The 26023-nt window shown below is 37.7% G+C and overlaps 1 long non-coding RNA gene across 1 annotated transcript; it reads right to left on the minus strand.

Annotated features, from left to right (window-relative positions):
* Nucleotides 1-17144: 17144 nt before the first annotated feature.
* On the minus strand, nt 17145-18903 carry LOC129779347 (uncharacterized). The gene is made up of 5 exons (XR_008743631.1): nt 18692-18903; nt 18257-18639; nt 17986-18187; nt 17721-17928; nt 17145-17609 (listed from the first exon to the last, which is right to left on the minus strand). It is a non-coding gene; the product is annotated as an uncharacterized LOC129779347 (long non-coding RNA).
* Between the last annotated feature and the right edge of the window lie 7120 nt (nt 18904-26023).

Below are 26023 nucleotides of genomic sequence, written 5' to 3' on the forward strand. Positions count from 1 at the left end.
AGGACATCGACAAGACAACATCGTTGCTGAGGGTGCTGGACGGCGAAGGATCGAGATCTGCCCTGAAACGCAGGCAGTTTGTTTGAACCTGTGAGGGAGCACAGAGAAGCCGATCCTTCAGGAGAAGAGAAGGTGACCATCGAAGCAGCCGCTACACACACACATACACGCACGGAATTCTTTCCGTTTGGATGCCATTCAGCATCGAGAAAGATCCGGAAAATAATCTGCCAGTTCCTCTGGGAATTTAAAATTACATTCATGTGTAAGAGTTTATTTGAATGTTTTCTATCCATGTAACACTGTGACCAAATACATTTGGTTTTGTGATTTTTCGATCAATCGCAATTAACAGAATAGCTTCTGAAGATTATTCTTCCCCATCAGTAGAATATTTCCGTATCCAATATTGGATGCATAAAACCTTGTGCATCCAACGTAACACTCTCGTTTTCGAAGTCCCCCAAATATTCATTCATTCAGAATGAATTCAGATTCAACTTCAAACAAATGATCTCTAAATCAACGATAGTCCTACGTCACCCTTGCGGTTATACCATAGATATAACCCACTTCCTGTTTTTTCACGTGGTTTCTAAACGTGGTTTTGCAGTCCAGTTAGTAAAATTCAATAATTGGGTTGATTTTCCGGCAAAATTAACGAACGATCACTGTATGGGCGACACTTTCACCGTTGCTTTGATGAAATCTTGCATGAAACTTTATTGATGCATGAAATCTTGTATCTGAGGTTTATGTTCGAAAAAGGTCTTGTTCGAACGGATTCGTACGAAAACAAGAAAGTAGTTTTCGAAATTGTTCGAATCAAGTCTTTCGAACGAAAGTCAGATACGGCCGTAAACAAGAATAAGGGTGATAGTTTCTTCACGGTACAGATTACAAATTTTTATGATAAAATCTAGATCGGTGCATATACTCAGGTATGAAATTTATAACACTTGGAGCTGGAGTTAGACCCCCGAAGCACTTACAATGTTAAATACTCAAACTTTTTCAATGCAACAAGCATAAATGTAGAGCCGAAAAAAAATACCGTGCCCAAAAGCAAAATTGCTTCATAAGGAAATCTATGTTACTGAAAACAAACATGGAATTTAGGTCGATCAGCTAAATGTTTTCGAGGGTATTTGGTGAACGGCTGACGGTACTTCAACGAATTGTTCATATTAAAGCAACCGTAAAACTCTCCCTTATCAATAACAAATGTGTTAAATGAACATTTTCAGTGGTGAACCCTCCCCGTGAAAATTGTTGTTTGATGTCCGTCAAATGAATAAAATGAACAAATGTCGAGGTGTCATACGACATTTTTATTATTTTAGTCTCATCAATGTCCTTGATTAATGAAGGAAGGGGTATGATAACTACTAACTGCTACTTGCCTAATTAATTTTCTAGCTTTTAGTACATTATCTGTATTATTATGTTTAATCACAAAGAAACCGTTTAACTTAAAAAGTTTGTTTGCTTATTTTATTTTATAGTTTTTAGTACATTATTTGTATCATTAGCATATTTCTCTATAATAAAACCATTCAAATTGACTTTTGTTTTTAATTTCTTACCTAATTTTCCCTGGTATATTTTTATGATGTACTGTATTCTATTAGTCAAACCGACATTGAAGGGATTGCGAAAATACATGGTACCTGCCCCATAGACATACAGGTCAAGCCGAATGAGACCATTTAAAAAAGTAAATGGTTATTTGGGGACTCAGGCTATCTTGGATTTGGATTTTTCATGATATACTACGTTCTAATAGCACTTTCATTTGATACCCATATTGATGGGGTATTGAAAAACAAATTCACCGTTTCACCGTTCTGTAGCGATGGTAATTTTGGATTTGATTTTTTTATAAATAACTATGTTCTACTAGTCATGTATATATATCCAACTATAACTAGCCTGTCACTTTTATCAGAATTAAACGTTCCAATCAAGTACTAGCTCTAGTGTCATCGCTATATAGGGTAGACATTGAAATTGTTCGGTTTTCTTTGCAACAGATCTTTACAACAGAGAAATTTAACGAATGTATAAAGTAAGAAGAAGGAATTCAATCTATTGATCGTTTTTATTTCATCTGTGTTCTTTATATTTCTCGTATTCATCGTCGTATCAATGATAAAAACATGGAACATACATGAATCAAGCGAACTGCTCCATGAATAGCTCCTCGCAACCAATTAGATTCTCGGTTCGGTTTGCGCCTTCTCGTTATATTGGCCTCGTTTCTCCAATTATCTTGATACGCTTCAGGGATGGGAACTATAACCCGTATCCCGTTGGAGCTGGCTTCAGAAATGTCATCTTCAAGCTCATTACCGCTATCCTCATCGTTGTTATTGTTGTTGATGTTGTTGTTGGCGTCGTTCACATATCTCCGGAATCTGTCCCGCGGTCCCGGTAGAGCCGGCATTGGTCCCTCGTTAACCTGACCTTCGAGAATCTCCAACGGTCGTCCCAACCACTGGCCGTAGATCAAGAACGAGTTGAAGGCATATGTGGCGCCTGCCCTTCTCATTTGCATCCGGATCCATGCTTTGACTATGCGATCGCACGATCTGCAGATGAAGGCCGGCTGATCGTAGGGTTGTCTCGTCCCCACCGAACCGTTATCGATTACCTGCCTTCGTATATCGTCATCCGTGTAGATTCGCAGCAGATCGTCCACAGCGAGACAGAACCGACAAAGTTTGGCCTTGCGTATGACGCGTAACCGTCGGGACGTACCTGGTACCGGACGGAATTCTTCCATTTTAAGGCGTCGCTCGATGAGTTCGTTGTATGAAATAGGTTGAAAACTGAAGTACTCCAAAACTTTTGTAACTGAGTAGAACTGTTTACCATATGCAGCGAACTAGTAAGTAGTACCTCATTTTAAGCTGAGCGAAATTTATATATGCGGTGAATAATAGACCTGGGTAGGCTACAGATCGATCCTTACCTGTCGTTTATCGCAGCGGTAGATTTTTGACGTAGGATTACGTCTTTCGGGAACATATGGGGGTACAAATTGAAAATCGAAAAACCGAGAACATTGTGAAAATTGTCCAATTTCAAATGCTTATTTCATTAAACTAACTGTAGTATCGGGCCCCTCGTGGCATTGTATGACAGGATAGAATGCTGATAGGTCAGAAGTAGAAAGAAAGCAGATTGACAGACAGGGAAAAAAGTGAACACACGTGGATGGAAAGTGTCGGAAAAATATAACTCGATTTCATAAAAGTTATCAAGTGTTTTAATTGCTGCTCGAATACTACACTAACTATCGAACAATTGAAAAATCTCAACCCCTATCCTAACGGAAATACCCACTTCTGATTGGTCGAAATTGACGACACATGCGGCGGGTCATGTACATACAATTATTGTTCAGTTATTTCTTGATGGATTTACGAGATATTTTCATCAATCAATCTGATCATTCCATAACAATTCATCACAATGGATAAAATAACATATCATATGAAACTAACTATCAAACAATCGAAAAATCTCCAAACGGAAATACCTCGTTCTGATTGGTCGAAATTGAAGATACGGAGAAATTGGCATTGCAAATACATCAATGTAAAGGGGACTTTTGTTTCCCACCGAAGTGTGTTCCCTAACAGAGGTATCGAAACCAAGCTGCCTGGGGGAAATCGGCATTGCAAGTACATGAAAGCAGGGGAAGCTTTAGTTTCCATCGACATGTATTCCCTAACAGAGAATTCAAATTCAATGTACCTGGGGGAAAATTAGCAAATAAATACCCTCGTGGTCGATAGTTTAACGAAGGACGCGCACAAATGGATAGTGCTCATTGTGACTAGCATGGGCATTGCTGATTGCATACATGTTGGCGAATAAGTTGGGAGCGATGAACGAGTTTTTTTTATTTTCGTTCCAATAAGAATCGATGGATTGATTGAATAATTATGTTTTAATGAATTGAATGAAACTTATGTTTGATAGAATATGAATAATATTTAAATTTGTAACTTTAATGTTGGTTGCTCATATCAATGATCGATCATGCATTATAAAACTTTTAGCACAAGTGTAAGTGTAAAATTGTATATGGTAGCGGTTGTATTAAAATGACTTGAAATATGAAACAATTTTTTTCTCTCCCAAGAAAAATTGGAAAAATGAAGAAGTTCCGTGTTCCGTTGGATTGGATTGAATAAACACTCAGAAAGTAAAAATTATAAATGAAATTACCTTCCCCATTTTACATATATTTTCTCTATAATAAAGTAACTCTTTTTTGTGGTGAGAACAATTGATAATTTTGTTCGATAATTATAATTATCTTATATTACATTGATGAGTTTTTTTTCATTTCATCCATACATAACACAGGATCCATCTCGTTCAGGGCCACAGAGAGCGGCTTTCATCATATCCCATTCCATTTTGCCATCTTCTATCGTGATACGCACCAATCACCATCCTTCTATCATCATCACTCATCACGAGTGAACAAGCAATACCTAACAACCAGACAAAACGGCCCTTTCCCGGGCCACCAAATCATTATCGAAGAGTTTAACAATGTAATTCTTCAAACATATCCAAAACAACAGATAGCCTAACGGAATCCTACGTCAACTATGCGGTCGTGTCTCGGACACAACCCTCCTGTGACTTTTTCACACCGAGCAGCATTTGCAAATTTGACAAATTCTTGGATTATAGGAAACCGTTGAATTATGTACTCAAATTCATCTTCAGATTGGCCCAAGTCAAAAAGGGCAGCTATGCGACGCTCATAGATCTTTTTACAGAAGACAAAACCATCACGATGACGTTTCTAACGGAATTGAGTATTCTGGAAAGAAATGAGCTTCATGTTAGATCCTCCACATGAAGGGGAATTCTCGCAGTATGAGAGAGGTTCAATGACTGGCGTGATAAAGGAATGTCGACAGGAAGAATTCAACGAGAAAGCCACCATTTGATACGACAAGCAGGACTACCGGACGTTTCAAATTTGAAATGCGATTTGTGTACCATGCGGGATCGAAATACGTACTCCTAAGAAATGAATCAAAATCTGCACATTCCATAGAACAATTCCACGCCAAATCACCCAAAAATCAGCAAATTTTGACTCGACTCTCTCCGACTTTTTTGAACCCTGGTACTTATGGTGGAAGCTAACCAAAATCACAATTTTCGTTATAATATGACCAATTTAAATTATGACTGATTTTTTTGAAGGGCGCATTCAAAATCATTGATCTTTTTTATTTTTTCTCAGACGTATATTTTTGACAGCTCACGTGTGATTCACGTCATGCGTCAAAGTAAATGCGGTCAAATTATATTGACATTGTATCATAGGAAGATTTAACCCAAATAAAGTTTGACCTTTTTCTAAATTTTGTGAACGCATGTTATTATCAGAATGTTTGTTATTAAAAAAAATGTTCTTGAGTGACTTGCTTGTATGAAGCTCTCAAAATATTATAAGAATTGAAACTGTATGCTTTGGTATCCTCGAAAACGTTTCCCATTGCGTTGCGCTTGATTTGAGTGGGAAACCCAACATTTTCAATAAAAAAATTCGATAGTTTCACGTGCCACGAAAAGTGAAGAACGGATCATTTTCGTTTCGAAGTTTTTCAATGAGAAACTAGAAATGCTCATTCTGATGGTAAACTTCCGTAAAACAAATCGTTAACGGTTACAATCTAAAGCCAGCGAAGTGAATACTTTCCAACCACTGCAAATCTCTTCCCCGGGCCTGGGAAACATAGAAACGCTCGCCAAAGTAATAGTAGTCATCCGAACAGGTCTCCCTGCCGGCACTCATGAATATTTAATTTCGCACACAGAGGGCGCAACAGTATGAATTTAACGCTCATTACGGGAGAGCCTGTCGTTCGGGAAAGGTACGACGCGGCGCGAAATGGACTGCAAGCAAAAGTTTTGCCACTGCCGAGGAAACCATAACCGAAAATAAAGTAAGAGGAAAAAAAACGCGAGGAAAGTGCTTCCCGGAGAAGCACCCAGCTTCACACAGGAAGGATGACAAAAGAGTTGTAACTTCGGCCGGCGCTCAGTTGTTCACAGGCTGCTGGTGGGCGGTGGACAAAGTTTTCGCCGGGACGGACTTCGCTCGTTCACCGGTGAATGCGACCGGAATTGGCGGAGATTCGGTGAGTTCAAGTGTGTCATATTCGGCGACGCTAATGAATGGTAAAAAGTTAGTCTAGCGGTAACATTGCGAAGGTCCACCACCGCCGTTCGCGAAAGGGTTACGGAAAATTTAATCAAAATTGGGTGGGCCGTCGAAACTTAGACAGGGTGAGCTTACTGCCTAGTTTCTAGCTTAACGGTTGACAACGGCAACCGATCCCTGCTTACAGCAGGGCTTAGCGAACCGCTTTTCCTTGAACTTGTTGGTTTTGATTAGGTATCATCACTTCCTAGAAGTTGTAGTATTAGCCCCTAGAGATGGCAATCGATTTTACTCTGTCTAATCCCTTGTGGGCATTTGTAATTCGCAGCGTTGTTATAAATATAACTCATAAAAAAACATAACTCATAAATCATCCAGGAATGAGTGGAACTTGCAGCCGGTCAGCCGGAATTTTCAAAGAACCTGCTGCCAACCATCCGAAACGGGTTGCTCTCTCGACCACCGAGATAGTAATCATGCCGTTAATTAAATTAATTGCCGTGACTTTTCATATTTCTCACCAGTTATCATCCTTTGTTTTTCCTGGCGTTGATTTTGAGCAGGTAGTGGAAATTGGCGTGGAGAAGAAAAAGGTTATCTGATGTGAGTGCAAGTAAGATTTCGGGAACCTTCCTGGAAGTCGCCTCAATCTGGTTGGTGATGTTTGGTGAAAAGTCAATTGCGGAGAATATTTGTGGAAAAGTGCGAAACAAAAGTGTGTTCTCTGTTTTGAGTTATTTTTTTTCGTTGTGACATTCTATTTCGAGAATCGCGGGCAATTTACAAGAATAGAAAGTATTTGAATGATAAAATATTTTCTCCCTGATTTATTTTTATATCTAACTTTTTTCGTAATTTCATTCCACAAAATTGAATTCTCCAATTGATTCCTTCCCTGCAGATAATTTATGAGTTATTTGTCAAAGGAACTGTTCGTCCTTCAAGACCAGGATCGATACAAATTGATACGTACAATTTTGGACAGGTATTTGGAATTTTATTGCTTGCCTAGTAGTTTTACGAGGGTCACTATTTATATTTCGGGAATAGGAACAAAAACAAATAGTTAAGCTGCGAATATATTGTTATTGTTTTTCAAAGTACTCGCCACGATGATCGATACACTTTCGCATGCGCTTAAACCAATTTTCAAAGCATTTATTCCAATCGACACGAGCCTTTTTTTGAGCGATTGTCAAATTATGTGGAATCCAACGTGAACATAATTTTCGCACAACTAAGTGTTCATGTAAAATCGCATATAAGCTGGTGGAACTAATGCTTAGGAATGCCTCAATCTCACAATAGGTTACATGACGATCTTGCTTAATCATTTCGTGCACAGCATCGATGTTTTCTGGCACTACAGTCGATTTTGGACGACCTTCACGAAACTCGTCGGACAGCGAACTACGACCACGATTGAATTCACTATACCAGCGATACACAGTGGTTTTTGATGGAGCTTCATCGCCAAAAGTCAAATTAAGTTGACGCACTCTTGTTGTGATAATCCACGTCGAAAGTCGTAAAAAATCATCGCACGAAAATGTTCACGATTCAGTTCCATTTTTTTGCCGAGACCAAACTTTCAACTAAATATAAAATAAACAAATAGCGTCCGTATGACAAAATGTTCTGAGTACGTATATCGTCAAAAATGTCAAACTTTACGATGGAACCGTCAGATGGACTCACATGACATCAGTGTTGCCAATTCCCGAAATATAAATAGTGACCCTCGTATTAGCTCTTCTTAGGTTTGGAAAGAGTTTTTTGATCGAGTAATACTCCAAAATTTCTCTTTGCTAATGATAATTCGAGAACTTCAAGACATGGTTCCATGGATCTTCGGTTTGTCGGTTTGCTTAACATTCGATTGCATGTTTGAACAATTTGTGAATAAAATAATTCTTATTCTAGTCCGTATTCTAGTCCAGAAATTTGAGAAAAATCGAAATTCTTCATATTTCGGAAGTTCAGTCATTAAAGGATATACCCTAGAAAGGACAAATTTATTGCAAATTTGATGTGAATAAATCTTGAAAACATCTCTCTATCACATGAACCAATAAAAAATTGTAAAGGGTTGTATAAAGGACACGACCGCATAGTTTCGACGTAAATAGAACTACGCAATTATATTATGCAACCCACTTGTTTATCGCTTCGAATATTATTTTAGATTTTTGAAATTAAATCTTTATTTATCCCATTTCCATTTTCGCTTCAAACTCAACGTAACACGATGCTATATACCTCAATGTGAATTTTAGTTGGACTAACAGGACCTAATACAATATGTAGAGCATTTTGAATATTTCACTTTTTCGAATATTCCTTCACTTTTCTAATTTTACTCACGGTATGAATACAATAAAACAGACATCTTAAACAGGACGACCTGTTCTCGAGCGGGAACACACATTGTTTTTTTATTTATGAAAGTTGAAATTAATCGTTTCATATTTAGAGTCTTTTTAACACAACTGCTACCATATATAATTTTACCCCCACACTTGTGCTGAATGTTTCACAATGCGTGATCGGTCATTGTTATGAAATTTCAATGACCAAATTTAAATTTTATTTTCTAGAATTAATCGTACCTTACTTGCAATATAAAAATGCCCCCGACTTGCATATATTTACAACGCCGATTTTCCCAGGCACCTTGATTTAGAAATCTCTGTTAAGGAACACATTTCGGTGGGAACAAAAGCTCCCTCTACTTTCATGTGTTTGCAATGCCTATTTCCCCCAGGCAGCTAGATTTTGATGTCTCTGTTAGCGTAATCCTGCGTCAAAATACCCCCGATTTACATGTTTTGACAAAGCAGATTCCCCCAGGCACATTAATTTTGAAGTCCGTGTTAGGGAAACACAGTTGGGTGGGAACAAAAATACCCCCGACTTGCATGTATATTTGCAAAGTGGATTTCCACAGGTACATCGATTTTGAAGTCTGTGTAGGGGAAACCGTAAATCGGGCCGATCAAAACTTGGCAGTTAGGGCGTTTAGATAACGCTTGACATTTTATAGTTATTCAATTGCTCATCTAATGAAAAAATAACATCTAATGATTTGTGATAGACGCGTAGAAATATTTCCTATCAATTTATGCAAACATCTTTCCGATCTGTTAAGAAAAGTTCGAGTTATAGGCATTCGAAATACGGGTAGGGTTAGCACACAAATCGGCAGAACAAATGTATGGGAAAGAGGAAATTCTTCCAGTTTTCATGAATTTAAACCGTGAATTAGCGAATTATAATGTATAGTATATCAAACAAATTTTAGAGAATTTCCGATTCGATTGGTATGCAAATCATGAGAATTCGTTCACAGTGAAAATAATTATTAACGTTAACTTTATTTCATGAAAACGTGACCTGTTTTCCGATTTGGCACCCTTCCTGAAAGACGTAGTTCTACGTCAAAAAAATATAATTTTTTAATTTAACTACTTTAAAATAATCGAAAGTCGTCATGAAAAATGTTCTAGAGAGCAATTATTATTCTGAAATTCTTTCGTAAAGAAAATATTTTTCTACTTGTCTGAGGTTCATGCCATAGCGGCATTTTTACTTATTCAGAATCTGTATATGTTGTTTATTTCAGATAACCATAAAAGACTGGAATCGTGTACGCCATGGCACAACTTTTCTTAAGCCTTCTCACTTCAGCAGCTTATAACTAATCAAAATTAGAAAATTTTCGACGTAGGACTACGTCTTTCATTTCTATACCGGGGTGTAAAATCAAAGTTTCGAAAACGAAGGCGCCGGAGACCGAGATTTTGAGCGTTAATAGCTCCTAAACAACTGAACGAAATGGTATGATAAACAATTCATTCGAAAGATAAAATGTCTACGCGTTCTATACTTGTTACTTTTGACGTGGGACTACGTCTAACCGGAATATATGGAGGGTAAAATGAAAACCTAAACACAGAACATGCAGGAAAAAATGAAAGATTTCGAATGCTTATAGCTCGAACATTTCATACTGGATAGGAGAGATGTTTGCATCACTTGATAGGGAATATTTCTACGCATCTATCGCAACTAACAAAATGTTGTTTTTCATTAGATAAACAATTGAATAACTGTAAATATTAGGCGTTATCTAAACGCCCTAACTGCATCGTTTTGATTGGCCCGATTTACGGTTTCCCTAACACAACCATCAAAACCAAGCAGCCTTGGGGAAATCGGCATTGCAAATACATGAAAGTAGGGGGACTTTTGTTCTCATCGAAAAATGTTCCCTAACACAGACTTTAAAACCAAGCAGTGAAATCGGCATTGCAAGCACACGAAAGAGCCTAGAGGCGAGTGAACTGAAAAGTTTAAACCCTCTTAAAGCCAAAAAGAAGAAAAAGAACACACGAAAGTAGGGGGAGCTTTTGTTCCCACCGAAATGTGTTCCCTAATAGAGATTTCTAAACCAAGGTGCCTGGAGAAATCGGTATTTCAAATTCATGCAAGTCGGGGGTATTTTTGTTCCGACTGGAATGTGTTTCCCTAACACAGACTTCAAATCCATGAAGCGTGGGGAAATCGGCATTGCGAATTCATACAAATCGGGGGTATTTTTGTTCCGATTGAAATGTGTTTCCCTAACACAGACTTCAAAACCGAGGTTTCTGGGGAAATCGGCTCTGCAAATAAATGCAAACTGCGAGTACTTTTGTCCTCGCTTGCCTTTGTGCAGAGTGGAATATGTCTGTCCTAACATGATCTTTTAAACTTAGGAACCTGGGAAAATCGTGCAGCCACTAGAAGCGAATGAACTTCCCAGTTTCAAGCAAATTCGAGATTCGAGAAGTATGTACACTTTTGGGATGTAAACTTCAGAGGGAAATGTAAAATAAATTAATCGTTTGATAATTTTTTTTTTGTCTTTATTGGAAAGATTTTCAGCCTTAGGCTGGTTCATCAAACGTTTGATAATTCTTCCGTACATATATTTTGTTCCAGTCATCATACCAAACGTAAAAGGTCCGTCATTAAATTTACTTGTAACGAAGAACAATCAATCACAATAAATGAATTGACTTTACACGGCATTTGTTCATTTTTGTCACTCACAGAGCAAATATATTGAACTCAATTGAATTTGGAAACTGTTTCATTCAATCAAGAATTTAATCAATACAAACGAATGATTGCTAGGCTAAGGTAGTTCTACGTGAACCTTGCGGTTATATCATAGATATAACCCACTAATATTTTTTTTTGATCCAAAAACTTGTTTCAATAGTCTTAAAATTGCTTTCAAAATAGGCTATTGAAATCACCAATCAGTATATAAGCGAGCGGCGCTCGGAAATCCACTCAGTTATAATTGAACAGCGATTGGAGCATGTTGTCGCTGTTGCGGTGAAGCTCTTTATTTATCATGAAAGCGCGGATGAACGGTGTCACCAAGAGCCTGTTTGTGCACCTTAGGCCTGAAGGGAATCCATCAGGAGGAGAGTGATGCCACAAACGGTTCCCCGGGAAGACATCGTTTCACACACATACACGCGCGGAATTCTTTCCGTTTAGATGCCATTCAGCATCGAGAAAGTTCCGGAAAGATCTAATCATTTCTGGAAAATAATCTGCCAGTTCATCTGGGAATTTAAAAATACATTCATGTGAAAGAGTTTATTTGAATGTTTTCTATCCATGTAACACAGCGATCAAATACATTTGATTTTGTAATTTTTCAACCAAGTGTAATTAGCAGGAAAACTTCTGAGGATTATTCTTCCCCATCAGTAGGATATTTCCGTATCCAATATTGTATGCGTACGCAATCGATTATTGCTCAGTCGCCGAAAGTTTCGAGCTCAGAGAGTTCATTCCCCTCTAGTTTGCCTTCCAAATTGCCATCGTAAACCACGCCTTCTCTCGATTCAATCACACACAAAAAGCATACTTAAGCGATATTCTGGTGGTGAGACGCATTCATTTTTCGTGAGGACATCGACAAGACAACATCGTTGCCTAACGTGCTGGAGGAGGTGGACGGCGAAGGATCGACACATACACGCGCAGAATTCTTGCCGTTTGGATGCCATTCAGCATCGAGAAAGTTCCGGAAAGATCTAATCATTGCTGGAAAATAATCTGCCAGTTCATCTGGGAATTTAAAAATACATTCATGTGAAAGAGTTTATTTGAATGTTTTCTATCCATGTAACACTGTGACCAAATATGTTTCAATCAAGTGCTATTAACAGGTGGTTATCGAATTAGCATTAACCACTGGTGGGCTTCCAGTATCGAGGAAAATGTGGAAATATCTAATCGTTGCTGGAAAATAATCTGCCAGTTCCCCTTTGAATTGAAAATTACATTCAAGCGAAAGAGTTTATTTTAATGTTTTCTTTCCATAAAATATCCATATAATACATTTGGGTTTGTGATTTGTCAATAAGGTACAGTTAGCAGGTAAGCTTCTGAAGATTATTCTTCAGAACAAGGTTTTTCGTATCCTATATTGGATGCATAAAACCTTGTGCCTCCAACGTAACGCTCTCGTTTTCGAAGTCCCCCAAATATTCATTTATTCATTCATTCATTCAAAATGGATTTAGATTCAACTTCAAACAAATGATCTCTAAATCAACGATAGTCCTACGTCACCCTTGCGGTTATACCATAGAATAACCCACTTCCTGTTTTTTGATGTAGAACTACGTCTTTCAGCAAGGGTGCCAAATCAGAAAACAGGTCACGTTTTTATGAAATAAAGTTAACGTTAATCATTATTTTCACTGTGAACGAATTCTCATGATTTGCATACCAATCGAATCGAAATTCTCTAAGATTTGTTTGATATGCTATACATTACAATTCGCTAATCTCTAAACGATTTGAATTCACAAAAACCGGAAGAACTTCCATTTTTCCCATGCATTTGTTCTGCCGATTTGGGTACTAACCCTACCCGTATTTCGAATGCTTATAACTCGAACATTTCATAACAGATCGGAAAGATGTTTGCATCAATTGATAGGAAACATTTCTACGCGTCTATCACAATTAATAAAATGTTATTTTTCATGAGTAGAACAATTGAATAACTGTAAAATGTCAAGCGTTATCTAAACGCCCCAACTGCCAAGTTTTGATTGGCCTGGTTTACGGTTTCCCTATCGCTGACTTCAAAATCGATATACCTGTGGAAATCCGCTTTGGATATACACATGCAAGTCGGGGGTATTTTTGTTCCCACTGAGCTGTGTTTCCCTAACACGTACTTCAAAATCAATGTGCCTGGGGGAATCCGCTATATGCAAGTCGGGGGTATTTTTTGGTGTTGAGTACTTTTGTTTTCGTTTGTCGTTGTGCAGACCGGAATATGTTTCCCTGAAACGTACTTTTAAACTGAGAAGCCTTGGAAAATCGTCATTTCAGATACTAGAGGTGAATGAACTTTCGCTCTTCGAGAACTACGTAAACATAATATGTGCAATTATTTCAGAGGGAAATGTGAAATACAATGATCGTTGGAAAATTCTTCCGTTCACATATTTTGGTAGTCCTAGGCATCATATCAAACGTAAATCAATTCATCAATCCATCATTTCTAGTAAAAGTTATGATTTCCGTTTTAACATACCCCGGTTTATCTTATAGGAATACGGTGCAAATTGCAGCGCTAAACTCGGAGCAAAACAGTGCTGACAACAAAACATTTGATCTACGTTTCGGAGCGTGCTCATTCGCCAGAGCTCATGTGTATACAAGGAGTGAGAGCTCAACTGAGTACAAAAAACTTGTTACACATCAGCACCGCGTTGCTTTCTGAAGACTGGCCACCGGTGCTGTTGCATAAGTTTGTGATAATATTTCACCACATTATAGAATAAAGCTGGAAAGTGTTTTCTAAGAGTAAAAACAGGAAGTGGGTTATATCTATGGTATAACCGCAAGGGTGACGTAGGACTCTCGTTGATATAGAGATCATTTGTATGAAGTTGAATCTGAATTCATTCTGAATGAATGAATATTTGGAGAACTTCGAAAACGAGAGCGTTACGTTGGAGGCACAAGGTTTTATGCATCCAATATTGGATACGGAAATATCCTACTGATGGGGAAGAATAATCTTCAGAAGCTATCCTGTTGATTGCGATTGATTGAAAAACCACAAAACCAAATGTATTTGGTCACAGTGTTACATGGATAGAAAACATTCAATTAAACTCTTTCACATGAATATATTTTGAAAATTCCCAAAGGAACTGGCAGATTATTTTCAGTAACGATTAGATATTTCCACATTTTCCTCGATACTGGAAGCCCACCAGTGGTTAATGCCAACTCGATAACCACCTGTTAATAGCCGCGCGTGTATGTGTGTGTAGCGATGTCTTCCCAGGGAACCGTTTGTGGCATCACTCTCCTCCTGATGGATTCCCTTCTGGTCTAAGGTGCACAAAGAGGCTCTTGGTGACACCGTTCATCCGCGCTTTCATGATAAATAAAGAGCTTCACCGCAACAGCGACAACATGCTCCAATCGCTGTTCAATTAGAACTGAGTGGATTTCCGAGCGCCGCTCGCTTATATACCGATTGGTGATTTCAATAGCCTGTTTTGAAAGCAATTTTAAGACTATTGAAACAAGTTTTTGGATCAAAAAGTAACAAGTATATAACGCGTAGACATTTTATCTTTCGAATGAAGTGTTTATCATACCATTTCGTTCAGTTGTTTAGGAGCTATTAACGCTCAAAATCTCGGTCTCCGGCGTAACGCTTTCGTTTTCGAAACTTTGATTTTACACCCCGGTATAGAAATGAAAGACGTAGTCCTACGTCAAAAAGAGAGCATAGACGTGAGTCTATATCTTTCTCTGTCTGTGCCGTGTATGTGGCAAACTATGCGAAAAGCTTTAATGCGTTTCACTCGCTCATGTTGCTGTTATATTGCTATGGCATATATATTATGCAAATGGTATACCAGTATGGGAATGGTAGCAGATTTTTTTTATTTTTAAGCTCATTCAGTATTGTAAATCGGGAATACATCCGCCAAAAAATAATTTTGTGTGTAGAGTTGAAAAAAGGTTGTATTGTGAAGCTTCTGTAACAAAAAACAATCAGCTTTTGTATCGAAAGATTTGGAGTCTCCGTTAACGAAGACTGCGTAATCTTTTTTTTTAATTTGCTGGCTTATCATTTCGGATATTGTTTGCGAATACGTCGAAATTTCACAAATAACTTGTAGAATCATTTCGAGAAGCAACGATTCCTTCTTGCCTTTGCGAGAAAAATACACTAATTGGTCATATGTCCCAATTTGTTTCTTTATATCAATGCACGCATTGCACTGAGTATTTAACGAGAGGCATCATCCGTGCATCGCCATTCAATAAGAATCAAACACGCGTTCAACAGATGCACATAGTGGCAGCAATAAAAATGAAACATCCAAACACACTTCATGTGAAATATTCGCTAGCGTTCACAGCTCGAGGGGAACTATGAAACACAAAACGAGCAGAATAAGCGACCTTTGTTGTTTCGAGCACAGAAAGATTCTGAGAATTTTCCGCAGAGGAGATGCAATACTTACACGCTAGCGACAGCTTACTTATTATGCAAGGGTGGAGTTTACTTCGCAAATATTCTCTTTCCGTTATCCCCCTTCGTTGTTTCTATTCTAGCGGCTGCGTAAATTGCTTGATATTGACAGCTCTGTTCGGGAAAGCACACAAATGGACAGAACAAATGTATGGGGAAATTGGAATGCTTCCAATTTTCACAAATTTAAACCATATTCAGACTATGTGATTGTAATGTATAGTATATCAAACAAATTGTTGGAGATACTTTGCACTGGTTCACTAAATTGACCAAAACCGACTTTAATTGTGAATTTAACAATACGGACTTTATTATAACTTCGATTTAGTTTTGAGTGACACACGGATGCTGCATGCTTTTACATGCGAATTTACTGGAGGCTTATACACGACTAACTCACTAATCTGAGTGGACTATATTTTTATAGATTTGGTAGCGGAAACAGTGAGTAATTGGGAGAGTGGCGAACCTAATCTGAATTCCCCACTGCTATTGCTCTTCGTCACTGGAGTCACTAAACGAGAGTTAGTGTACTTTGAGTGGATTCCGTTTTATAGCAAATAATCTTGCTAACTTCAACATAAATTTTGGACAATTTTCGATACGGTTGGTATGCAAATCGTTAAAATCCGCTCGCAGCAAAAATTGTCAATTGTTGTGAATTTTTATGAATTTGGTGGCGTCGAAAACGATAGCAAACCCTGCAGAGCAAATTTTCACCTTCAGCTTTCGATCGAAAAAAACAGCTTTCACCGCTGAAAAATACCTTCTTGATCATCTGGCTTGAAATACCCTGAACCATGATACCACTTTCAACCAGAAAATCCAGGACATATTCACGCAAATTGAGTGATCTATCGGAAACAGTCACCAACAAACCCAGAAAACAACTAAATTCATTTTATTTATTATTTCGGATATTACTTTGAACCAGGAAATCTTCAAAGTTGAAAAAATGAAAATCGACTCTCCTCTCAGTAGATTTGCTTCGATTTCGACTACTTTTGCATTCGCCCTCAACATGCCTTAAATTAACTACCCACTCTAGTTTGTTGTGTCGAATCGGTCCCAGAAAATGGTGTCGACAACGGTGCCGATATCGTGCCATTTTGCAATCATTTTGTCGACCTATCCTTCGTATTTGACAATCCATTTCGAGCCAACACTGTGCCAATCTGGTACCGCGTCGACCGAGTGCAAAACTGCTCGACTCTTATTATGGCAGCACTTGTTTTCTAATGAAAATTGAAGAAAAGATTGAAAAACATCGTCGATGGAAAATTATTTATTTTATTCAATATATACACATAAAAAATACAATTGATGAGTATTACATTTTTAGATTGCATTACTACTTAGTTTGATCAACATTTCGTCACACTCACAATTACAGTGGCTGTGAAACACAACTCTACAATATATCCCTGTATCATATTAATCACTGACATCGTCTGGTATTGGATTGATGGATCGCTCATACTGGACATTGTGAGAATAACGATTTGTTTACATTAACGTAACAATTCACAATGGTTAACAAAACCACACAACCTGCACAGCTCAAACTACTTCAGTTCCGGAATGTGTTCTCTCATTCATTACGTATAATAAACTGTCAATCATCTTGTCTGAGCCTCCAAAAGCCAGTAAATCTCCCTGATGCAGTTTGAGGTCGAATGTTTTGAACGAATGATTTTTTTCTCAGATTTTTTTCTTGATTCAACAACGATAGCGAGATGATGACAGGGCCGAAAATGTACACTGAAAGAATTGAGGTCCTCTCTATTGAAGGAGCCAGTGTTTGGAGCTTGGTACCTGCGGAATGATTTTTTGAATATTAAAAGAAAAATTAAAAACCAAGAAATATATACAACGAAAGAAATATATGTAACCATTAAGAACACTAATCTTCGAAATACAACGTACCAGTCTTAGTGCATTGACGCAATTTTGATGAAAACATTCAAACCAAAACTGAAACATGTTGTGTTGCTGTGCATGATAGCAAATGAGACCTTTTTCGACATCCAATGATGTTATATTGTTTGAATAGCAGCTATTACCTGAACACTACTGATTACCTGATTCTTGAAAACCTACCATGACATTCTCTTTGACTTTGAAATATTCACCACTGAAATAAATATAATTTGATTTTTTTTACAACCACAAGAAAGGTCATTATCAATACCTGAAGCTATTATCCTCGATGATTGGTTTAAATTTGGATCCTCCAGGAATATCCATATTCATAACCGTTGCCAATAAGGAACTTTTCGGATCACATAGAAAATGTTCTCCGTTAGCAGATGAATCCGTATGGTAATGCGCTAATATCAATAATGTTTCTACATCCAGAATATTATCAGCATGATTCAATCGGGCGGTTTCCGCTATCGAAGAGAAAACCACATACGTTAATGTAAAGTCTATCTCGCTACTCACATTTCATTATAATTCACATTGTTAGCCTTATAGAGCGATATGAATCGGCTCGACGGTGATTAATTAATAAATCGAAACGTCTCATGCTGGGAATGATTCCTAGCGTCTTCCTCACTGCATGCAGCATATATTATAATACACCAAAACACATTTTTGTTGCGGTGTTTCTGATAGTTATAACGCTATGACGCGTATTCCCGTGATCTTATTAGTTTCGGAAATTTCTGCCATTCTTTTGCCTATTCCGTTGCTGAATGCCGTTCTCTGAATGCCAAATAACCGTCATGGAGAAATCCGACGATAGGATATTTGCCACCGGTGCAGGAATCTCTTTTTAGATGATGCTCGGCTCGGTTTGTTGCACGGCAAGTTATTGCTGCTGCGTATTCATTATTGGACACTAAAACGAAATCCATATCATATAAGTTTAAATTAGAGCTTGTAATACTTACACAAATTGAGTCTCGATCCATTCTTTGTTGTGTTTTGAATGACAGTTCAGTCCAGAGAGAAGGAGCAAAAATACTCACTCAATGATGCCGTTTCCCTCAGCAGAAGTTATTGCTTACAATTATAGTGAAAACTGTAGGCAGTGTTGCCTGTGGGGGGTAAGGCGGGGATAGAGCACTTTCGTAGCATGTTACTCCGTTTCGGTCGACATCGGCTCGATTATAATTGGATCTGGGTAGAAACGAATTGACGAGCGTTAAGAGCGAGGATAAACTGATGAACTGTTCGAGCAAATAGCAATTCTAATTGACGTTAATAATGAATACAAATCTGTCTCTTCATTCAACCTGACTTCAGTTCACACTACTACTCCCCCTGGCACGAATCTCGTTACCCGCGTACACAATCATATTCTAACGTCCACATAAGATGGAACGAAAACTTAATTTGTGATGCAAAAATGTAGTTACCCCATGAATGGACAGCTTCATCGTTTACCTACCGTGAACTCAAACCAACGAACTTAGACAGTTATCAGGTATGCTAAGAAGGTCCTCGCTTTGGTATTAGTGAATAGCGTGCCAAATAGCATACAGCATGCAGTGGAATTCTAAACAAAATTGTACTTCAATTTGTCTACGATTTCAATTTTATGAGAAAAACATACAGAAAAACGGGTTTATATCAACAAATTTCTCAAATTTGTCTGTGTTTCTGAACCCAGCTCTGGACGCTATTTTATATGAGTGAATAATTTTCGTGTACGAGGCAAAACAACCTAGCTCACCTGTAGTATATGTCAAACCACGTTGAACTCAAACATCTATACATCCATACGTGATACATGAGAGAGAAATGAAATCATTTTTGGGGAAGTCACTTACATGTACAATAAAGTCTATCTGACGGGGAAGAATGAAATGAGACAGTCGAGTCATAGAGCGAGATAGCAACTAAACACCCGAATGACTGTCATGTTGACAGAGAAACTGCTGGAAGAAGCCAAAACTCAACTCAATTGAATACTAAGGTGAATTTCTTCATAGTCCCCTGACTACCCTCAGGTGAATATGAATTGCCGAGCCCTGCTTTAGACTGGCTTGAACTTTTTGAAATAAAACTCCAGAGCAATTCCACCTCATCCGTCCAGAAAACAGCAAATTTAGATTTTTTTGAAACTTGTTAATTATGATGAAAGCTACCCAAAATCACAATTTTCATTACAATATGACCAATTTAAATTACGACTGATTTTTGAAAAGGGCGTATTCAAAATCATTGATCATTCTTTCAAAAAATCGTAACTCAAAATCCAGATGTCTGATTAAAATTTGACAATGTTTTTGAAAATAAATAAGCTATTTAGCAAAATTAACACTTAAAATATACTGTTAAAAATCTGGAAAATTAAATTTAAAATTACAAACCCCTTCTTCGATATTTCTTTGTAAATACAGGGTTTTCCAACTTTAAATTCCGAAAGTAAATTGAAATAAAACACACTTAGAATTCGAATTTCGATGAAACTGTTAATTTCAAATTAAAGTTTGGTTTATGCCATTATGTGTGAAATACAACATCATTCAAATGTCCACCTAGGGCTTCCTCGCACACCTTGATTCGGAACAGGTGATTTTCGATTATTTTTCGGCACATATGGGGCGGTATCTCGATCATAACTTCACGAATGTTGTCTTTCAAATGTTCAAGAGTTTGCGGAGAGTTGGCATAGTCACGGTCTTTCGAACAACCCCACAAAAAAAAGTCTAGCGGGTTCAAATCGCATGATCTGGACGGCCAATTGGCATCACCAAAACGCGAAATTATGCGTCCCTCAAATTTCGTTCGCAATATGGCCATGTTCGGTCGTGTTGTGTGGCACGTGGCGCCGTCCTGCTGAAACCACATGTCATCCGTATCCATATCTTCAATTTGTGGCAAAAAAAAATCGTTTAACATGCGGCCATAGCACTCACCATTCACAGTTACCGTCTCGCCGTCCTCATTTTCAAAGAAATACGGCCCGATGATTCCACCAGACCATAATGCGCACCAAACAGTGACTTTTGGCGGATGCAATGGCCTCTCAACAATCACGTGTGGATTTTCTGAACCCCATATACGGAAATTTTGGGTGTTCACATAGCCACCGAGCTCGAAATGTGCCTCATCGCTGAAGAAAATTTGATGCGAAAATACAGCATTTTGCTGCTGTTGTTCGTTCAGCCAATCGACGTATGCCCGACGCATTCCATGGTCACCACGCTCTAATTTTTGTACCAGTTGGACTTTATATGGATGTAGGTGCAAGTCCAAATGCAAAATTCGCCACAATGATGTGTTTGACAAGCCCAATAGCTGGGCACGCCGTGGAATCGAAACATTCGGGTCATCCTCCACACTGGCAGCAACAGCAGCAATATTTTCGGCCGAATGCACATTACGATGATGCACAGGTTTCACAATATCCGCTACGGATCCAGTTTGTTCGAATTTACGCACTACATTAGCGATTGTGTGATCTGTAGGCCGTCCATGACCATCAAAATCCGTCCGTAATGTTCGAAAAACATTTGCCGGTTTTTCATCATTTTTATAGTATAATTTAACAAAATTAACACGTTGTGCGATGCTAAAACGATCCATATTGTAAAATGGCAGACATTCAACTAACGATATGACGCTTTGGTTGACAGCTATGTCAAACGGTTGTCAGCGCAGGGCTGTATACTTTCGGAAGCCCGAAATGGAAAACCCTGTATAACCTATTTAAATCAATTAAAATCAGGTGAGTGATGTATCAGAAAATGCATACTGCTGCTGGACACTACGACTGAGATTCAGACATTTTACTATTTTACTATTATTCGCCTCTAATGACTAAAAATTTAAAAAATAATAGTTTGTATTTGAACTATGTTTTGATGATTGAATTTTCCTTCGCATCAGTGTATTATTTCTGGATTTGATGTTAGGCTGATTTGAAAGCGATAAAATAACTTCGAATGGACAATTAATATTTTTATTGGCAAATTTTCATTATATTAATGATATATGCTGTTTTATTTACGACTTACCATGCAAAAAAGTCACAGGAGGGTTCTGTCCGAGACACGACCGCATAGTTGACATAGGATTCCGTTAGGCTATCTGTTGATTTTGGATATGTTTGAAGAATTATATCGTTAAACTCTTTCATAATGATTTGGTGGCCTTGGAAAGAGCCGCTTTGTTTGGTTGTTGGGTATTGTTTGTTCACTCCACCAGTGTTTACCGAGTTATGATGACAGAAGAATGGTTAACAGTCGTTGGATGGTTCGTATCAGATAAAAGATACCGAAGTGGAACGAGATATGATGAAAACCACCCTCTGTGATCCTAGGCGAGATGCCTCCTGTGTTATGTATAGATGCAATAAAGAAGGAAAAAAACTCACCATTGTAATATAAGATAATTAGCAATACCGAACACAATTATCAATTGTTCTCATCAGTAAAAGCATGTTGTTTTAATATACAGAAAACATTTTTGAAATGGAAAAGGTAATTTTCTTCTATAAATTTTACTTTCTGAGTGTTTATTCAACCCCATAAGAATTATAATTGGACTAACAACACCTAATACTATATGTAGATCATATGGGGAATCTCTTTTTCTAATATTTCTTCACTTTTCCAATTTTTCTCGCCGTATAAACTTTCCTTTGGTGAAAATGAACACAACAAAACAGACAGCTTAAACCAAACGACCCGTTCTCGAGCGGGAACACACCTTTGTTTTTATTTATGAGAATTTAAATAAATCGTTCCATATATCAAGTTTTTTTTTTAACACAACTGCTGCCATATACAATTTTACACTTGCACTTGTGCTAATTTTTTTCACAATACACGATCGGTCATTGATATGAAATTTCACGAAGCAACCAACATTAAAGTTCCAAATTTCAATTTTATTTGCTATAATTAATCGAATCACTCACCTTATTTGCCATATAAAAATGCCCCCGACTTGCATATATTTGCAATGCCGATTTCCCCTGGGCACCTTGGTTTTGATGTCTCTGTTAGGGAATAAATTTCGTTAGGAGCAAAAGCTCCCCCTACTTCTATGTATTTGCAATGCCGATTTCCCCCAGGCAGCTTGATTTTGATGTCTCGACCAACCAAATCGACTTCGACCATTCAGAAGTGAGTATTTCCGTTATAATAGGGGTTGAGAATTTTCAATTGTTCGATAGTTAGTTTCGTGACATATATTATTTTCTTCAATATAAAAAATTGTTATGAAAGGCCGAAATTGATTGACGCAAAAATTTCATGAATCCATCATGAAATGACTGAGCAATAAGCGTTTGAAATTGGACAATTTTCACGATGTGCTCGATTTTCGATTTTCAATTTGTACCCCAATATGTTCCCGAAAGACGTAATCCTACGTCAAAATCCCAACGAAAACTAAATTACCCATCACTTACAGTCGATTTAGTTTTGACAATGGAAAAAAATAACAGATAATTATTCCAACCACAATGCACTCAGTAATATATCTTCTGAGTTATTGATTCTGCCGATGGCTCAGAGCGATTGACAGTAAATTTTCATGAATAGTGTTGGCCACCCCGAGCTAGTTGCTAAAGCATAACTCATTTTTATTCCAGAAATTTATTCACTCACATAGTGGTGAGATATATCAGTGAAACAATTTGAACCACCACCGATCCGATTGAATGTTGAATGTGAAACAGTTGCCAAAATTCGGACAATGTTTTTTGCAATGAGTGGATGCAATTTAGAACATTGCCAACCAAACCAGTCACGTGTCCCCTCGTAACATCAAGGTTCTTCGTTACGAATTTCGAGCGCTAATTGTACGACGGCCGACGGGAAAGATGCTTGGAAATAATTGTTCCGTTTAATGTGAAGACATTTGATGTTCCGACAAGAGCGAAAAGCCGACTTACGCTCGAAATTAGCCCTCGAAGAAGAATGGACACAACTAATTAATAGCATAGCGTTTGCATTCGGTGAATTGAAGATGTCTAATTGAGGCAGAGACGCGTTCTTCAAACGAACTAATTAGATAGAGAAGTCTGTGTGTTTTTTCGTCTATTGCTTCCGATTGTGTCAAGAATTCCAATTTGTTAGCAGTTAGATGCGCAGTAGATTGTTCAAACGGGACTCATGATCTCAGAATTTAATTCTTGTATGTTTAAAACTGATGGAGATTATATCCTGCCCAAAGCGTAAAACTCTCTGATGAAATTCTCATTTCCTAATTACATCCCCTTCCAAAGTGTTCCTTGGAAATCGTCTCCCATTACTTTTTTTTGTTTGGAACAGGAACAAAACCGTTTCATTCATCTTCCAAAAACATCACGTTGAACAGATGAATTGTCGATTAAAACAACACATCTTTCTCGGCAATATGCTGACGCTAAGCTTCGCTCATAAATAAATATTGTCGAAAACAATCACCTTCCCATCACAGTTTCGGGAGAAGAGTTTACAAGACGAAAGTGGATTCTTGCTCAACAAAAATTTCCCCCGTGGGTGAAAATGAAGTGAAAATGGCCATAGGGATCTAGCCTACTCGCTGTTCAAAACAGTCAGAGAATTATGACTCCTGGACAGCGACGGAAAATCCGTTCCACTTGCGATGATAGCGGAACAAAAAAATATATTTTTTCCCATGACCAACTCGGAGTCAAGTGTCTTTTTGACGGCAGAGGAAAGGGAAAACTGCAGGAATCGCTCATTGGGGGTTCTGTTTTTTTCTGCTCTCACCCCGGGAGCGTGTAATTAGCATAGAAATTGCGAAAGTTTTTCCTCCACCCCGAAGGAGATCGCCGTCGCCTATTTTCGGTTAGTGATTTAGAAAAAAACGGTCTTTTGCACCTGCACTCGCGCACCCAAGCTACGAAAGCTAGGCAAGTTGATTATAATTCAATTATTTCAATCTCTTAGCGAAAGGAGAGCGGGGTCCCTGCTTCCGTCGGTTGGAGAGGAACGGTGAGCTAGATTGGCTCCGTGAACTAAATTAATACTTCATTTTAATTTTAATCTACGGTATGATAGGAGGACGCGGAAAATTACAATACAGATGATGGAATGGAATCATGGTGAATGTGAAATGAGTCCTCCACGCTGAACAAAGGATGAATATTTAGTGAAAACAGTCTTCTACTTCGGATATCGATTCTCAGAATTTGATCTCATCAAACATCAAGCCTGGTATGGGATTGAATCCAACATTTGTCCATCAAATGTTGTACGCTCGGGAACTTCTTCCTTCTTCATCATACTGATTTATCATGATTTATTTTATAGCAGCGCCTCTTATAATTTTAATATTATTTTTTTTATATATTTATATAATTTTTCGACAGAATTTTGTTTTGAGGGTATTGCTTGCGAGTTCGCTACTGAGCACATACTCGGAAGCTGTACCACCATGGCTTTTTGCTGGTGGACGACAAAACGACAGTATTCCATAATTCAAGAATGCATATTGGCAACACTGCCAGCTAAAACCATCTAACTATACTCGCTCATCCCAAGATGGAGGATACAATGTGGAAAGATTCACTTGCTTTGGTTGTGTCAAACTTTGATTGGATTAGTAGCCAGGAAGATAGGAAGTTCACATACCAGGCATACCAATCAATTACTCAAATGGTAAAAAATTGAATGTGAATAACGTTGAAAGGGAATATACAGAAACTAATTACATATCTGCAAAAAATACATTCATCATTTAGCAAAAAAAAGAACATGTCACAAACTCAAATGTTTCATTTCTTCTTTGATTTTTTTTATATCAGAATAAGTATTCAAATGTCTATTATTTTTCGATTTTAGAGGAGCACACTTAATTTGTCTAAAATTTGAACGCAAGAGCAATACTTTTCGTCTCAATCAAGATGATACGGAGTCAATCAAATATATTTTTCAAGTGCATTTTTATGAGAAAAAAAACTTGCAACATTGTTTCCCATGCATAGTCAAATGTTTCTCCGATCAAACGAACAAACGATTTATTTACGTTTTTGGTAGAACCACAATTCACCCAAGAAAGATTATCTTTTTGCAGAATTTCGATTATCCGGAATTTTAGAATCGATTATCCGGAGTATTTAATTTTTTGATTTTCAAAAATTTTGAATATTTTGTATAATAATTCTATATTGAATAGATAATATGGGTATCAAAAGAAAGGGCTTGATTAGTAGAATGCAGTTATTCATGAAAAATGCAAATCCAAGATGGTGGTCACTACAAAATGGCGGATTGCATATTTTCTTAGAAATCCATCAATATGGGTATCAAATGAAA

This window comes from Toxorhynchites rutilus, chromosome 3, assembly GCF_029784135.1.
Source record: "Toxorhynchites rutilus septentrionalis strain SRP chromosome 3, ASM2978413v1, whole genome shotgun sequence".
In the NCBI taxonomy this organism is placed as follows: domain Eukaryota; kingdom Metazoa; phylum Arthropoda; class Insecta; order Diptera; family Culicidae; genus Toxorhynchites; species Toxorhynchites rutilus.